Source organism: Lissotriton vulgaris, chromosome 2_1 (genome assembly GCF_964263255.1).
Source record: "Lissotriton vulgaris chromosome 2_1, aLisVul1.2, whole genome shotgun sequence".
Classification (NCBI taxonomy): domain Eukaryota; kingdom Metazoa; phylum Chordata; class Amphibia; order Caudata; family Salamandridae; genus Lissotriton; species Lissotriton vulgaris.
Genome location: NC_141687.1, coordinates 211,367,937 through 211,381,058, shown reverse-complemented (window position 1 = coordinate 211,381,058; position 13,122 = coordinate 211,367,937). Strand labels below are relative to the sequence as shown.

Here is a 13,122-nt window from a genome sequence, read left to right as displayed (position 1 = left end):
CCCTTAGAATTACCTCCAGGTGTCAGATTGGATCCGAAGAATTTTTGCGTAGCAGTACCCCTGCGCGTCAGTAGATGACGTGGGTCGACTCCACGTTCGGTATCGTGATCGCCGGGATGACCTTGCGGTATCTACTTAGACACCGCCCTAGCGTGCTGATGTCAGTTCTTTCTTTTTCCGTGCCAGCCAGCGCAGATCCGGAGGTACATCTAGTCACTTTTTGCCGACTATTTTTTTACTTCTGTCGACTTCTTTTTGAGTCGTTCAACTCCTGGTGCACTTAGAGATATCCCGTCCATGGAACGGCTTCAAGGCTTGAGACTCCTGTCACAAATTGATGTCGATTAAGGACCCGCACCCAGTGTGCCTTTGGTGTTTGGAGCGCGACCACGACCCAAAGTCGTACTCCGACTGCCAGGCCGTAAACCCAAAGTCTTTGCGGGAGCGGTCCCGAAGGCTTCTCGAGGCCCAGCAGTCCATTCCGCTCCGGTCGAGAGGGAAGTTACGGGAGCGGTCGCAGAGCCATCACCACCACTCATCCGCAAAGTCTTCATCTTCGGGCAAGTCGAAGCACGCAAAGAAGGCGAAGAAGCATTGTTGCTCTTCACGTTCTCCCCATCCATCGACCAACGTGACGCAGGATGCAGGTCGTGGTCATCCTGCGGAGCCTGCTGAGTCGGCTCCGAGCGTTCCTCCTTTTCTGGGAGCCAGGGTGACCCCTGCCCAACTTCATCGTTTTAACAAAGCCCTTCACTCGATCTTTGGGAAGCCCCTCTCCGCCAGCGCGTCTTCTGGCCCCACGGACTCAACTGGAGGTTCTAGGCCTTCAAACCCGGAGGCTTTGGCCCCAGCGCCGCAGGGCCCCCAGGGATCCAGGCCTGGATCCGGATCGGTCCCATTCAGTCAACCATACAACAACTCCTCCGGCGTCAAATCCACTGACTGCACCTCCGCTCCCTGTGACGCTGGTTGTGTCCCCAGCCGGCGTTGACCTCCACCCTGACCTGGACACGGAGCCCGACCGACGCCGGATCCTGCGCTGAGCATTCCTTTTGTACCATTGTTCTCTCCTTTTCACCCTGAGTGGCAGCCAGAAGAAGACGAGGAGGACTGGGAGAGGTCTGGTGACCCTTTAGCTGACCAGTTGAGTGAACCGTACTGGAGAGAGAAGTTAGGTGATGCCAGTGGTCTGGATTACCTTGCCAGACCCTGGTATGCTTTCTCTCCCTACTGTGGCTACGGAGGAGGGAGCCTCATACGCAGTGGTGTTGCATAGGGCGGCTGAGGCCTTGCACCTTGAGCTTCCTACGGTGGCAGTCAGGACCAACCTTCTGACCGAGGTGCTTCAACCGGCAGCGGTCTCTTCGGAGCCCCTACTGCCGTTCAATCAGGCCCTTACTGACATCCTCCTTGGCATCTGGTATAAGCCCAGCACAAGATGATTGCCCAACACCACTGCCCAGCTCCAGGCAACTCACTTTTCCTCTCTCAACACCCAACCCTTTGGTGGTTTAAGCCTCAATTTCTAAGGGTGCAGTTCCTACTGCTCCCATCAGATAGGGAATCCAAGAAGCTGGATGATCTTGGGAAGAAGATGTTTTCTTCCACCAGATCGGGACTGCGGTCGGTGAACACTGCATGTGTTTTGGGCTGTTATTCCCACTCTGTGTGGGATATGGTTGTGCAGGTGCTTCCACAGTGTCCGAAGGAGGCCTGGACCACTCTCTCCCATGCCGTCGCTGAGGGCAGAGATGCAGTGAAGTTCGCCATTAGGTGTGAGCTGGACACCCCCAACTCGCTAGGCAGGACAATTTCAACGTCGGTAGCCCTGCGACGCTACGCCTGGCTGAGGTCCACTGGCTTTTTGGGTGATGTCCAATCGACTCTTTTGGACATGCCCTTTGATGGCCGTCGCTTGTTTGGCGACAAAGCGGACAACGCCCTCGAGTGCTTTAAGGATTCTAGGGCTCCGGCCAGATCCTTGGACCTTGCTACCACTTCTCCCCGTGCAGTCTGCTTTTCGCCCCTTTCGTGGCTACAAAAGGGGTGCCCCACCACCTTCCACCCAGAGCAACAGGCCTGCGCACACTGTTCAGCCTCTGCGTGGTCGGGGACGTGGGACCCAGCGTCGTGCGTCAGGGGGCCAGCGAGCGGACCAGTCGACCAGCGTCCCCTCTGCAGCAGCCTCCAAACCCCTCTAGTCTGTCATTTCAGGGCCACCAGGTTCTAGGGGACTGCAGGATCCGCCATCACCTCTCCCACTGGCAAACCATCACGTCAGGCAGATAGTCTGAAGGGGCTACTCCCTTCCCTTTCAGACTACCCCTCCATTCATGCCACTACATTTCCATTGCATGTCGGAGGATCACTTGGCTTTTCTCAATCAGGAAGTTATAGCTCTCTTGGCCAAGGGGACTATCTAGGGAGGTCCTGCTCCAGAAGTTGGTCGTGGCTGTTATTCCCACTACTTTCTGGTGCCCAAGAAGGACTAATCCCTGGTCCTATCTTGGACATCAGGAACGTCAACTGCTTCCTCCAGAAGGAGAAGTTCACAATGTTGACATTGGCTTAGGTCCCTTCGCCCTCGACCCTGGAGACTGGATGATAGCGTTGGACTTGCAGGACGCCTATTTCCACATCCTCCTCCTGCCGGCCCACAGGCGTTACCTACGGTTCACGGTAGGCCACGAGCACTTTCAGTTTACCGTGCTCCCATCTGGTCTTACCAGCGCCTCCCTGGTGTTCACGAAAGTGATGGTGATGGTGATGGTCGCATCTCATCTGCGCAGATCAGGGGTTCCAGTTTTCCCCTATCTCGACGACTGGCTGTTGAAGGGTGGTTCGCCCCAGGCTGTCGTTTCCCGCCTACAGACTACGGCAGACCTTCTGCGTTCACTGGGGTTCACTCTCAATGTGCCTAAGTCACACCTGATTCCCTCTAAGAAGCACCTTTTTATCGCAATGGTTCTGGACACAGCGCAGTTTCGGGTCTATCCTCCCGAGCAGCGAGTCTGGGATATTCAGGCTATGATACTGATGTTCCAGCCTCAATCACGAGTTTCGGTCAGAATGACCCTGAGGCTTCTGAACCTCATGGCCTCCTGCTTCCTGAAGGTGGATCATGCCAGGTGGCATATGCGGGCTCTGCAGTAGGATCTGAAGTTCCAGTGTGCACAGCATCAGGGGAATCTTTCCGATTGAATCCAGATCCAGTGGTGGCTAACGAACTAGGATTGGGTCAAAAGCAGATTCCACTCCCTTCGCCAACCAGAGTTCACAGTGGTGACAGATGCATCACTTCTGGGGTGGGGCGGACACATGGGAGAGGCGGAGATCAGAGGCCTCTTCTGGAGGATCTTCTGGCACAGCAGCAGGAGACGGTCCTCCACCCACACCTGTCCAGCCACACCTCCTTGCATGGAGATTGAGCGGTGACAGGTGACAGCTTTTGACATTCCGCCCGAAGTCTGTAATGTTATTTTGGCAGCCAGGCGCCCAGCCACTAAAACGGTATACGCATGTAGGTGGAACAAATTTGTGGCATGGTGCACAGCAAAGGCTGTGGATCCCCTTTCTGCTTCTCTTTCTGTGGTTATTTTGTTCCTCGTTCCTTAGGCCCAGCAGGGCTCTGCTCTGGGCACACGTAAAGGCTCTCTATCGGCTATTAAAGCCTTTCTTTGGCTTACTGATCAGCCTTCTCTTTTCAATTCCCCTATTGTAAATAGATTCCTTAAGGGCATTTACTCCTATTCCTTTTGTAATGCACCAGTGGGACTTGAACCTGGCTTTGACTTACCCTATGTGCACTCCTTTCGAGCCACTACTTAATTGTCCTCTCAGACTCTTAACTTTAAAAACTGCTTTTCTGATAGCCATCAACTCTGCTGGCAGGGTGAGTGAGCTTCAGGCTCTATCTTCTAAGCCTCCTTTCCTTGCTGTTCATCCGGACAAGGTTGTCCTTAGAACTCAACCTTTTTTCCTCCCCAAAGTGGTTACCTGTTTCCACATTGGACAGACAATCACTTTGCCCACCTTCATCCCGCCCCTGCATCCTTCAATGGAGGAGGAGAGGCTCCACCGTCTGGATTCAAAACGTGCGCTATCTTTCTATCTCGATCGCACAAAGCAATTCCTGGTGGATGACCAGCTCTTTGTTGGCTATGTGGGCACCAAGGAAGGTGGAGCCGTACAAAAACAGACCATCTCTCAGTGGGTCGTTCTTTGCATCAAAATGTGTTATTCCTTAGCAAAGAAGAAACCTCCGGTAGGACTGCGCGCCCATTCCACCAGGGCGACGGCAGCCACTACTGCTTTGGGACTTGGAGTCCCCCTCAGTGACATCTGCCAGGCGGCCACATGGGCATCCCTGCACACATTCAGAAAACACTACTGCCTGGACAGCCAAGTCTGGACAGGCGTCTTCTTTGGCAGTTAAGTTCTCCAGGAAACTCCAAGAGACATAGCAAAACAGCTCCTTGGTACACAGAAGATCTCAGAAACCACAAACGTCTCTGTAAAAGACAGGAGAGAAAGTGGCGCACTTCATACAATCCCGAAGAAAAAGCCACCTATAGGGAAATGATCAGGAACTATAAGCTGGCCATAAAATCCTCGCAAGCTGCCTACTACAACCTCAAAATAACTACGGCGAAATCTAAACCTAAAGAAATCTACCGTATAGTTAACTCCCTGATCAAACCTCCGTCACCGGTCACAGATAATAACAACTCACCATCCAAGTGCAATGATCTGGTGGAATTCTTCTTTCAAAAAGTTAATAAAATGTATCTTTCTTTTCCCAACCCGCCCACCGACTCACCTGTCCAAAGCCCGCACTCTGCCTCAAACCCGACCAAGCGGCTGGAGTCCTTTCCCCTGATAGCACTGGAAACCTTAGAGAAATTGGCACAACAAATAAAAACCGGCTCCCCATGCGACCCTGCTCCCCCAGGCTCATTGAGCCTGGCCAGCACTACTATTTTTCCCACTCTCTTGGATCTACTGAACTCCTCCATAGTAAGCAGGACAGTTCCCACAACATGGAAGCACGCTATGGTGCGGGCTCTACTGAAAAAACCTTCCCTTGACCCGGCCAACCCCAGTAATTATCGCCCGATCTCGCTACTCCCATGGGCGTTGAAAATTTTGGAGAAACACGTCAATACCATCCTGACAACGTTCTTCGAGGAAAACCACCTCCTCGACTCCTCCCAAACAGGCTTTCGCACCAAACATGGGACAGAGACTGCCCTACTGGCTGTAACTGAGGAGGCAAGACGGATCCTGGATCGAGGAGGATCAGTGGCAGTGATCCTCCTCGATCTAAGTGCTGCATTTGATACTGTACACCACAAAATCCTGCTAACCCGCCTTGCCGACTTAGGAGTGACCGGAGATGCCCTGACATGGTTCGAATCTTTTTTATCTGGCAGAACCTTTCAGGTCTTCGACGGCACATCCCGCTCATCCAGTCATCCTCTGGGATGCGGAGTCCCCCAGGGCTCCTCTTTAAGCCCTACGCTCTTTAATGCATACATGAGGCCACTGGCTGGGATGGTTCGTCCGCATGGTGTCAATATCATCTCCTATGCGGACGACACCCAGCTGGTGGTCTCCCTTGCACAGAAGAGCGGCCTCCAGTCGCCACCAGACCTAGCGGCCTGCCTGGAAGACGTAAAGAGGTGGATGATGAGCTCATGCCTAAAGCTCAATGACGACAAAACTAAGCTCATGCTCCTGGGCCCAGCCTCCCCTGCCACCATAGAGCTGATTTGGCCATCAAGCATGGGAGTGGCCCCACCCCCCAGAGACAACATCAAAAGATTAGGCGTCTGGCTCGATAAATCTCTGAGCCTTAACACACAGGCCACCAAGATATCAGCCACTTGTTTTGGCCTCCTCAGGGTGATCAAAAAAGTCCTTCCCCTCCTCCGCTTCGAGGCCAAACAAATAATCATACAGGGCCTCATCCAATCTCGTCTGGATTTTAACAACGCCCTCTACCTGGGAGCACCAGACTACACCCTACAAAAGCTTCAACGCACCCAGAACTGTGCTGCCAGGGCGCTGCTGGGAATCCCTCGGAGGACCTCAATAAAAACCGGCCTAAAGACCTTACATTGGTTACCTGTTAGGGACAGAGTAAAATTCAAAGCGCTCTGCATTGCCCACCAGACATTCTGGGAAACGGGCCCAGACATCAACCGCTCCCTGATTTCTCCCTACAGGCCCAATAAGACCCTCCGCTCCTCAACGGCATTTCTAGCCAAGATTCCCAGAATCTGTAGAGCCAGAGCAGGAGGACGCTCCTTTTCGTATAATGTCTCCAAACTTTGGAACACCCTCCCTCTGCAGCTGAGAAACAACCCCAACCTGACTAGCTTCCGCAAACAGCTAAAAACCCTCCTGTTTAATGCTTAACAAAGTAACCTTACGAGGGCTTTCTCTGTTTTTAGTGCCTGGACGCCTCAGGGCAGCTGCAGCGCTCTACAAATCACATTTTCATTTCATTTCATTTCAGGACATTCTGGTGTGAACTTAGTTTGCAGACCCACCTCTGAGGTTGGTATTGCTGGGGTATCTATTCTAAGGTAAGGAATCTATATCTAGTAGTCTCTTTCAGATGAACAAGTTACTTACCTTCGGTAATGATATATCTGTAAGAGACATATATTAGTTATAGATTCCTCACACTCCCGCCCATCCTCCCAGTTCTGCGAACTGACTTCTAGGGTAAGGGACTCCCTTCCAGGGCTCTAGTTTTGTGCACCAGTGGTCAGTGTCTTGCATGGCTGTGCACTTCTGCCGTGGAATGTCGTGTAAGGAACTGACGTAAGTGCGTGAGGGCGGCATCTAAGTAGATACCACACCGGCATCCCAGCAATCACAACGCTAATGACAAACGCAGAGTCAACCGATGCCATCTACCGAGCACAGGGGTACTGCTACGAAAAAATTTCTCCGGATCCATTCTGACGCCTGGGGGGTAATTCTAAGGGATGGCACCTATAACTAATATATATCTCTTACAGATATATTGTTACCGAAGGTAAGTAACTTGTTCTCTACTTGGAAAGCGACTACCCTCTAAGGTCTTCAACAATGTAATATTTGGCGAGGGGGCCAACTATTACATCACAGAGCCTGTTGTCACCAGTAAAACAGAACAGTACAGTACATAACTGAAAGCCTATTGTAGAGAAATATTTGTTCAAGGCATATGAGCTGTAGATCATATGCTTGTGCATTGATCTCCATCTAGTGTTGGGTCTGGATGTTTGCACTTTCTTTTTCTTCGAAGAAGTCTTTCCAGTCAGGAGGTAGGTGACTCCTCCCTTAGGTGATAGTGCGCATGAACATCGACTCCATTGTTAGATTGTTTTTTTCCCTTCATCTGGTTTGAATGTGAATTGTTGGCACCGTTCCTTCGGGCCCAATTCGACGTGCAAACTACCATCCTCAACAGTATTGTTATCGATCGCGTTTCCCACTTTCCGCGTATGGTTTTGCTCTCCAAAGTCTTCAATTGGAACATTCTTGGACGGCCGCCGGACATACCCGCGACTGGATCAGTCGCAGCTGATTGAACGGACTCCATTCAAATTATGTCCAAGTTCCCACGCACCGACTTGCACATAGTGTGCAACCTTTGCCTATCCCCAGATCACGTTGAGAAAGACTGCGACGCGTCCCATTGGTTTTGGCTGTAGAAAACCCTCCGTGATCTTCGGACTCGACATCACAAAATGTACCAGCAAAGCGGGTCTGTGCCGGACCTCCTCGGAGAAGAGTCCGAACACGAAGAATCGCATGCGCAGGATGCCATAATGGAAGAAGAGCAAGTCTCCGTATCCGGCGCTAACACCGATACCGAAGACCTCACCCTGGCACAACGAACCGTGAGTAAATAGCCTTCCTTCCTGTCGTGTTCTATCTAGGACCCCTATCAATATTGTGACCTTATGCCTCTATACGGCTATAATCAATCCATACCCATATAATGGCATAAACGATCAGAGCCATGTTTCAGCCATATTTCAGAAACTCGCCTCTGCAGCTCATTACAGTACATGACACAGCAGAAGCCACTATCTTAGATACCTAGATTACACTCCGAGTTCCTCAACAGATAAAACCCCCAGCAACCTGGGAAAGCCCCGCTTGCTTTGTTTTTATTAGTAATAGAACTCTAATGAGCACTGTAAGAACGACCAGTTCTTAGTGACATCTTTATTGACGTTTTATGTCCAAAACCTTGCGTCAAACGAGGCACCTTTCAGGTATAAATAATACCAACGTTGCCTTGACGCGCTGAGAAAGATGCTGTCTTTTCTCCTGCCGAGAAAATCCAGCTCCGGCGTTTCCAGCCTACCCTTGCGGGTGACTGGAATATCGAGTCCTGAGAGGAGATACCATACCTCCAACATTCTATTCCAGAGGTATGGTGCTGACTAATAATCCTTAGAGAGAATTCTTGAAGCAAACCCTTGGCAAAACCAACTTAACTTAAACTGCTACTTACTTACTCCCTTCCAAGTATTAGGCTTAGGTCAGGTACACTGGGGTAGGCGTAGTTAGAAGCACCAGTTGAGAACGTTAGCTAAATGTATATATGAATGTATATATTTTATTCCTTTTAACTATCATATGGCTAAGAAACCATATCAATGCTTTTACAGTATTATTTCGCAATACTCCTTTTACTGTACGCACTTTTTATAATAACAAGTCTTGCAATTGTGGCAATTCATTTCTCTTGCATGAGAAGAAAGACTGTTCAATAAATAATACCTTTTATTGAAAACGCCCGTCTCTCTATTCTCTGCATCCTGGTGAAAGTAATTCTTGCACAACTGACTGAGTGAAATAGCTGTCTATTGTTTCACACGACTCTAGAGATTGACTCTTATCTGAGGAGCAAAGCTGTCATGTTTATGCGGTTGTTGGAAAACTGAATCCCTTCTTGTCTGTGCCTGGGAAGCTGATCACTTCCTATTCAGTCAAGAAAGTTTCCAGTGACCTCTGAGCTAGTTGGTACAACCCAATTAAGTTTAACATAGTCAGTAGAGACCTGGAAGACCGCACTTCTACGTTTATACTGCTGTTTATGTTATTCCAATGCGCAGGGCCTATAGGGAAAATAGGAACTACACTACATGGCGCCCAACGTTTGGTAAGGCGATAAAACTAATGCAAGACGTTAGAGTAACTCAGTCGTGCTTTTTCACACAGACCCTTTCTCCCGTAAATACTCCAATAGACGTCTGGAGTGGGTGAAAGGCTAAAATCCGCCCGAACTTAGTAGGAAGAGATTCCTATGTAGAGTTTCTGGTTTATTCAACGTTGAAGGATACAGTATTCCAAAATATTGTGCACCTAATCTTTGTCTCCTTGGAGACCTGCTCTGCAAACAAAAGACCTTCCTGACAGTAAAATGCCAGGAGAAGGCGGGAACAACGGCACCGCTGATGCCACATTAAATGCGACTCAGCAGAGTCCCGATGAGATTAGTGAACCGGTCAACATAAGAAAAACTATAACGTTAAAACTTATAGAAAACGGACTGACCACACAAGGTGGCACAGTCGTCTTCGTGATAGAGGCACACGAATATCGGCAGACAGAGGTATTCTATTCTTGGATAAAATTTCCAGCGGCAAACGCTGCAACAAAAGTTTTCCACTATTACAAGATAGGGGAACCACCGGATGAGTACGCTCCTTTCGAGGAGATTGAAATCCCATTAAAATACCAAAAGCACCTTCTCTGGTTTAAAGGCGCCCTAAAACACAATGATCATATTACCAGGCTCGGTCCACTAGGTAGACCAGGAGCAACGTGGCCGGTTCTAGCCAGCTACACACCACATCCGGACATTGCAAAAATGTCAAAAGAGGAGCTGTTAGTACAGCTAAAAACACTAATTAAAATACATAGACAATTAGTCCAATATGTAATGCGGACTGCAACAGTCCAAACAACTGTTAATGTTCCACAGCTGACCCCTCATCAGGGGAACACAAATAAAATTACACCACAGAACATACAATCATGTCTTGGTAAAACACCCATAGAACGGGAACAAATTCCTTTCTGGTTAGCGCAGAAAATTACTCAAATAGAGGCCGTATTTCCGAATACTACCCCTATTGAGAAACACAGAATTCTGACCATCTGCCTTCCAATGGGGGTCGCACCACACGTGGAGGACTGTGACACTTGGGGTACAGTCTTTGCTTCCATTTCCACAAAAACACATGGTGTTCCGTCCATGGCGGTAATACCAGATGTGCTAAAACAGATTCAGAATGAATACGGTCCAGAACCTGCTTTAACTCTTGGGATGAAATTACTGAAAGACTTCAAGCAGGTCTCGGCTATATTACTAGCCAATATAAAAGGAGAAGCAGCATCTGTGGCGATCCTCCAGAAATTGAAAGAAACAGATATAACAGAACAACCAATTGAGCTTGCCAGAATTATAGAAAAATGCTATGAAGAATTAGGACGAGGCAGCTTGGGTGGGACACCAGTAAAACCCCAACTACTCGAAAATCCTGAAAAATTATTTATTAAAAATAATCAAAATACTCCAAAGAAAAATTGGGATGGAAATAAACAGTCCACTCCCAAGGAAAAAGTTTTCCAGTCCAGAGGAAGGTCTCCTCGACGGAGGGAAAGAACTCCGACTCGAGAACACCAGTCTCCCCAGAGGGAGCCCTCTGAGAAAAGATGTAACCTTAGAAATAGGGATAACTTGAAAAAGCCTGATAGATATCAAAGTATTGATACACGTCCCTCTTGATCTTTTTCGCAGAAATCGGAAAGAAGAGGACGGTCAGACCCAGGAGAGCACACCAAGTCCAAAGACAAGGATCCTGCTCAAAGTAAAAAGTTACAATTTCCAAGAAAGAAGGTACTCAGTATTAGAGTAATCGAACATGCCGAGAATACTGAGGACACAGCTGAAAAACGGGGAGTGGGCACAGACAATGCTAGACAGTGCAGCAGAAATCAGCATAGCTCGCAAGATCCTGATGAGTCATCTGGAGACAGTGGACACAAATGAATACATTCAAGTAGAAACTGCCGACACCAGAGTTAGCGAACCTCATAAGGTATACGAAATAACACTGCGTATAGAGGGAGATAAGACTAAAAAAAATACGGGGTCTATTTTGGGATAACCTCTCAAAAGGCTATGACATCCTGTTAGCGGAAAAATATTGGCCCCCGGAGTTTGTCAGGGAGTGCCCTCGTGGCGAAGAAATGATTATGCCTGCCTTCTCGAATCACATTCCGATTCACACTAAATATATATATGCAAGGAAATAGGCAGTAGCCCAGGCACCAGCATTATATAAAAATCATGTGGGATGGGATGAGGACTCTCCTCCTCACAAAATCCAGTTAAAAAGTCAACTGACTGCACAAAGGCAGTATCCAATTAAGCAAGAAGCTAAAAAACAAGTCAGGGAGATTTTAGATCAACTTGAATATCAGGGGGTGATTGAAACATGCACCTCTCAAATGAACAATCCTTTGTTTCCTGTCTCCAAACCAGACAATTCATATCGTCAAGTCTTGGACTACAGACATCTTAACTCATGTTGCAAAACCTTTGCGGTACAGAACTCGCATAGTGCTGCACTAATGAATAACATAGTTCGCAAAAAATATAAAACGATATTAGACATATCTAATGGGTTCTTTTGTCAAAATATTGCACCAGAAAGCAGGTACTTGACCGCTTTCTCAATTATGGGGTCACAGAAAAATTTCTGTAGGCTCCCACAGGGATTCAAGAACAGCCCAGGACTATTCTCAGCCAGAGTAACAGAGTTACTACAAGTATATGATGATGAGGCATTATCTTATGTGGATGATATCTATCTCACAGACGACGACTTGGATACTCACTTGAAAAGAGTGAACACCATAATACTTGGTTTCGCAGCAGAGGGTTACAAATTAAACTTTAAAAAGTCTCGAATTGCCCATCTTACAGTACTATTTTTAGGTTACGAATTATCAAGTGAAGGCAAGAGCCTAGCGGACAACTTCTTAGAGAAGTGCGCTGTACTCCAAGCACCGAAAACGCTGAAGAACTTACAATCGATTCTAGGTTTCCTGAATTTCGGAAGAACTTACATTCTAAATTACGCAGAGAGGGTTAAACCTCTCTACGAATTAATTAAACCTGATTTTAAACCAATCAACTGGACTCAAAAACACACAGAAATTTTGAGATCACTGCAAACAGACATGTTAGCAAAAACAAAACTAGAAACACGTGACAACACACGCAACCTTGCAATCCGAGTAATCCCAGGAAGATGCGGATTCACGTACCTGACCTCTAATGAGGGAGAAACGGTACCAATAGCTTACAAATCACATTTGTATACAAAAGCTGAAATAAAATTCAGTTCAACAGAAAAAATACTAACTGCGCTTCAGACTGCTGTAGCAAAAGAAAGGGCCCTAGCACAAGGTAAACGCATAATAATCGTTACACCTATACCTGCTCTAGAAGCGGTAACAAAAGCGAGCATTCCAAATGCTAAAGCTCTGCATCCAAGATGGATCCAATGGGTTAATTCTCTTGCTGCAACAGACGTAGTATATGAATTCGATCCTAACTTAAAAACACAGGAATTTTTACAATATGAATATGAATGTCCTCTGCCAATTGAAATTCTCCCTCAAGAACAATATGAATGTATCATATAGACAGATGGATCAGCACAACCCGCAGTTGGGGGTAAACAGGCTTACAGTGATGCGTGCGCGATTGTTAAAGGTCGTTGCCACAAAGGAAAATTTAGACCACTGGTCACTAAGACGCAATCTCTAGGAGATTGTACAGCTCAGCGAGCTGAACTACTAGCATTTAAGATGGCGCTTGAAAATACCGATTGCGAATTCCCCACACTTATAGTGTGCAATTCCTATTATTGCGTACAATCTTATAATGAATACTTGCAGAATTGGGTTGAAAATGGATTCAAAGATGCAAAAGGTGGCACAATTAAGCATAAAATGCTTTGGGAACAAGTAGTTCTTTTACAGAAGGAACTACAAAAGACTCACGTGATACACACTCTGAGTCATCAACGTGAT

At 47.8% G+C, this 13,122-nt stretch overlaps 1 protein-coding gene across 6 annotated transcripts in view; it reads left to right on the top strand.

The window, feature by feature from the left end:
* The window catches only part of LOC147729852 (TATA-binding protein-associated factor 2N-like), a 601,338-nt gene that overhangs the window by 499,119 nt on the left and 89,097 nt on the right, over positions 1 to 13,122 (top strand). The window lies entirely within an intron of this gene.